Below are 5698 nucleotides of genomic sequence, written 5' to 3'. Positions count from 1 at the left end.
TTTCAAATATAAGAAAGATAATCTCGAAGAAGGTGAGGTTATTCTGCAGTGCGATTTCTCTGAAAATTATGGTTTTGTTGCACAAAATGCGGCTCAAGCGTTTCATTATAATAATAATCAGTGCACAATACATCCCGTCATTTTTTACTATAAACATGAAGATGAACTAGAGCACTGCAGCATTATATTACTGTCAGATAGCACAACTCACGACACAGCTGCAGTGAATTTAATGCAACAAATAGTAATACCTGAAATCAAAAAGGTCTGCCCAAAAGTAAGTAAAATTTTTTACTTTACTGATGGGGCTAAGCAGCACTATAAAAATCGATTTCAAATCAATAATCTTGTTCTTCACAAACAAGATTTTGGTGTAGATGCAGAGTGGCATTTCCATGCAACAGCACATGGAAAAGGATCATGTGATGGCATAGGAGCTACTTGGAAAACAGAAGCCACTCGTGCGAGCTTACAGGCCAAACCAGAAAATGCAATTTTAAATGCAGAAAGTCTTTATAACTTTGCAAAGAAGCACATGAAAGCTAGTCAGATTTTCTTTTACAATAAAACACAACATGATAGAGTAATACGATCGCTTGCAAAGAGATTTTCTGAAGCACCTGCTGTTACGAAAATTCAAAGTGCCCACTCATTTATTGTAACACCAGAAAAACAGTTTCGTATATTCAGGTATTCGAAAAAATCTGAACCTCTTGCAGGCATGCAATATTAAAATACACTGACACTGATTAAATTGCAAATTTTGAAAAATTATACCAATCGGCCATTTTCAAGGCCACCCAATCGTTGCACATTGCAACAGCATATAAATTGGCCTTTCTCAATGCCATATTGGATCCGCCATTTTGAATTTTGAAAATCGGAATTCAGATTCGTAATCAACGACTCCGAAAACCCATGAGTAACGAATTTCAAGTGAATTGTATGAATTTTTAGAACAGTTGTCCGCCATATTGGATCCGCCATTTTGAATTTCAAAAATCTGTCATCAGATTCGTAATCAGCGACCCCGAAAACCCATGAGTAACGAATTTCAAGTGAATTGGATGAATTTTTAAAAAAGTTGTCCGCCATATTGGATCCGCCATTTTGAATTTTGAAAATCGGACTTCAGATTCGTAATCAGCGACCCCGAAAACCCATGAGTAACGAATTTCATGTGAATTGGATGAATTTTAAAGAAAGTTGTCCGCCATATTGGATCCGCCATTTTGAATTTTGAAAATCGGACTTCAGATTCGTAATCAGCGACCCCGAAAACCCGTGAGTTACAAATTTCAAGAAAATTCAATAAATTTTCAAAAAAAAATCCGCCATTTTGAATTTTGAAAATTGGACTCCAGAATCGATATCAGCAACCTAATTAACAGTAGAATATGTCTTTGCCCGACATTTATGCATTGTTTTTAGGGAGAAAATAATATGTTTATTCGCTTTTTCACATATACAGCATCTTTAAATCGGTACAGCAAAGACGCCATTTTGAATTTTCAATTCTGCCACGCTTTAATTGATAGGGTATTAGTTTACGAGTGTTTTGAAGTATTACATGTTTATTTTTATTGCATAGAATTTTGGGCAGAGCTCTGAGCCGGTTGACGTAAAACGTCCCTAGGGACGTTTCACGTCAACCGGCCCAAAGCTATGTCCAAAATTCTATGCAATAAAAATCAATATGTAATAGATGAAAATACTCGTAAACTCATCCCCTTTTAATTGCAAAGTGGCAGAATTGAAAATTCAAAATGCCGTCCTTACTACGTCAAGTGGAAGCGGCTAACTTCAGAAATAAGTATGTTAAAGATGAATTTTGAAAATTAGAGAATTAGATTTTATCAATATCAATCAAAGATTGATATTTTCAAAAACTCTAAAAGATCTTGGTACTTTAACATACGTTGCCCTTCGGACAAATTATATTGTATAGGTAGTGGATCCCTTCCTTACCTCACTATTACTCAGTGAGTTGGTTGAGATCCCATATTAATCAGAACAATTGGTTAGAAATATTTTAAATAAAATATCAAACAAATATTTAATTAGTTGCATATAAATATATATTGTGTAACAACCCAAATAATACAATATTACAGTATTCTGTATTCTAATACAATTTACGTGTGAATGAATGTATGTGTAAGAATGTTGTGTGTGTAATATGCTAAGAGTCTCTGGACTCTTACGTATATTTACCTCCGGAATTCCTCAGAATGATATCCTTCAAAATAATCGACGTATCTCAATTTGAGTATTAAATTAATTCTTCAATTTATTATAGCTTTATTATATTCTCTTTTTCTCAAACAATTATTACAACAATCTCAAACTCAGTATAAGCTATAAACTTTATTTCTCATTTACTATTTAATTTTCAATCTCAATTTCAAAACTAAGTTATTCTCAAAAACTCATTTGTATATCCTTTAAATCAAATTCAAAATTAAATTCTCTTTTTTCAAAACTACAATTATTCACTCTTTAAAATACTCAAAATTTAATACTCTTTAAATAATCTCACTTTAAAAATCACAACTCGAATTAAAACTCAGTAATAAACTCAAAACGGAAACAACCTCGAAACTAGAGGTTTGTTTCAAAAAGTCTCTTAACTCAGAGACTCAAACTCCAACTCAAAACTCTCAAACTCCAAGCTCCACACTGAGCTCTCTCTCAATCTCCCAAACAATTACTACTCACTAAACAACCCTGGTCTAAGAGGTTATTGATGTCAATGTTTTTATTGCAACCTTTGCAATATTGGGGTAGTGTTCCAGTTTAGTTTGAATGGACATACTTTGGATGCAGCAATCTTTATTGCGCCATCCTTTGTTTAATGATTTAAATTAGTTCACTTAGTTTCTCAATTTTATCATGAATTTTAAATAGGTCTTCTTTAAAATTTAGGTTATTAATTGAAAGTTAATATTTAATATATAATTATTTGGACATCTCTAAGAGATTCTAAAGGCATTTCTTATAATGTTTATAAAGTGTTATTTGTTTGTGTTGCATAATGTATCCTCTTTTTCAAGTATTGTATTAATGAATTATTAATAAGAAGTTACGAAATTCATACGTAACAAAGTAAATATAATTATTAATTTCTTTTAGAAAATTATGCAAAAATTTTAGGTCACCACATATTTTAATGTTTTTGGGGTCGCTAATTACGAATCTGAAGTCAGTTTTTCAAAATTCAAAATGGCGGATCCAATATGGCGGATTATTTTTTAAAAATTCATTGAATTTGCTTGAAACTTGTTACTCGGGGGTTTTCGAGGTCGCTGATTACGAATCTGAAGTCAGTTTTTCAAAATTCAGAATGGCGGATCCAATATGGCGGACGAATTTTTAAAAATTCATTAAATTTGCTTGAAACTTTTTACTCGGGGGTTTTGGAGGTCGCTGATTATGAATCTGAAGTCCTAGCGTTCTGAGATGCCTGAGGTCTTCCTCAAACACAACTTTTCCTTATTTTTTCTTTACTCTCTGCTATGATTTAGAAGGAAATTAGGTACAATATTTGTAGATAAAATTATTCACCTTGTTGCGAGTCATAGAAACTGTATAAATCGAAAGGAAGAAAACGAATAATCAAATAATGTGGCTGATTCAGTACATTTCATTATTAACTGATTAACTGAGTTTTAGTAACTTCTTAAATGCGGATGTAATAATAATTTATTTTCATGAATGTTCATGTAAGTAACAACAACATTTGAGCATCGTAAAAACATGGACGATATCTAATATATAAAAGAGCTTATTCAGACTTCGTAAGATATGTTTTAGCGATTGTCATTTTTTCACGATGTTCAACTGTTTTTATTAATCCTTCACTGTATCAACTGTGAAAATAGTTATATAGAATTGGCCTCTAAAAGGTTCTAACGGTGGTTTTATGTTTTAGTGATCTTCATATGTTTTAGCGAGTGTCATTTTTTTCACGATGTTCAACTTTTTTTATTAATCCTTCAGTGTATCAACTGTAAAAATAGTTATATAGAATTGGCCTCTAAAAGGTTCTAACGGTGGTTTTATGTTTTAGTGATCTTCATATGTTTTAGCGATTGTTATTTTTTTCACGATGTTCAAATGTTTTTATTGATCCCTCAGTGTGTCAAATGAACGTGTATAGTTTTATATGTGATTAAATTTAAGAAAATTACTTGTACTCTTGAGTTGGTGAGATTTATTACTTAAAAATTAAAGATTACCCGTTTTTTCTTGTCTTTGTCGCTTCCTTATAAGGAGGATCATTTATTTCATAGTATTGTACTCAGATTCAATAACATTAATTGATGTTTCGTTTCTTTTGTTTTATTCGTTTCCTGATAAATTAAATTATTTCATTAACTGATTTTTTTTGTTATTCGTTTTCATTTTGTGTTTTACCATTTTATGACAAGGTGAATTGTTCGATTTACATTTTTGTACTCAGTTTCGACTACATTTAATTATTATTTTTCTTAATTTCGTTTTTCACAGTTTCTTTGCTTCCTAACAAAGTGAATCCACAGATTTAGTACCTAATTTCATTTTATATCATGTCAGAGAGTAAAGAACAGTTTTTTGGTGGTTCAACCCACGGAGTTAGATGCATCAACCCCCTTAATCGAGAAAATCATAAGGGACCAGGTTTGAGAAAAATATCGAAGAACTTACTAAAGGTATTTTCTCAGATTTCTCCGAACTCTAGGATATGTTACGAATGTAGAAAAAGATGTAACCAAGATAATTCAGTAGAGAATTCAAGCAAAGCTGATGAACCACCGCGAAAAAAAAATTTTTATCGAGAGAGGATGAATAAGAAAAATTATTATGTGGTCTTAAAGAAAAATTTGCTTCTCTCCCTGAAAACGATCCTTCACGCTTATCAATACTGACAATAGCTCCTGAATGTTGGACCGTTCGTCAGATTGCTTCCGAATTTGGCTGTTCTGAAAGACAGGCAAAAAAGCGAAGCTTTTGAGAAAAGCGGAGGGAGTTATGGCAATAACCATTTCAAAAAAAGGTAAAGTATTACCTGATCTTACAGTTCAGAAGGTGCAAGATTTTTACGAGTTTGACCAAAATAGTCGAATAATGCCGAATAAAAAGAACACGGTTACTATTAAAACAAATAGAGAGACTAAGAAAGTACAAAAACGACTATTACTTTCGGATATTAAAGTCTTGCACACACAATTTAAAAAAGAATATCCTGAATTTCCTATAGAACTGACAAAATTTGCAGAACTTCGTCCAAAAAATTGTGTTTGTGCTGGTTCATCAGGCACACACAGTGTTTGCGTTTGCGTCATTCATCAAAATTTCAAAATGATGATTGACGCTGTAAATTTTGCAAAATTGACACGTGACTCAGACATCATAATCGAAAGCTACAAAGATTGTTTCAAATTAAATTTGTGACAAAATCCTCAACCATCTTGTTTTTTGCTGGAATGTAATTGCTGTCCCGGTATTGAAAATTTCACTTCAAAAATTTCATCCATTTTGGAAGAAAATTTTTTTTTTTCATTTTGAAAAACTGACTTCAGATTCGTAATCAGCGACCTCGAAAACCCCCGAGTAAAAAGTTTCAAGCAAATGCAATGAATTTTTAAAAATTCGTCCGCCATATTGGATCCGCCATTCTGAATTTTGAAAAACTGACTTCAGATTCGTAATCAGCGAC

This window comes from Leptopilina boulardi, unplaced genomic scaffold, assembly GCF_019393585.1.
Source record: "Leptopilina boulardi isolate dan_hultmark-lab unplaced genomic scaffold, ZJU_Lbou_2.1 LbouV2_228, whole genome shotgun sequence".
In the NCBI taxonomy this organism is placed as follows: Eukaryota; Metazoa; Arthropoda; class Insecta; order Hymenoptera; family Figitidae; genus Leptopilina; species Leptopilina boulardi.
Note: the sequence above shows the minus strand (reverse complement) of the source record.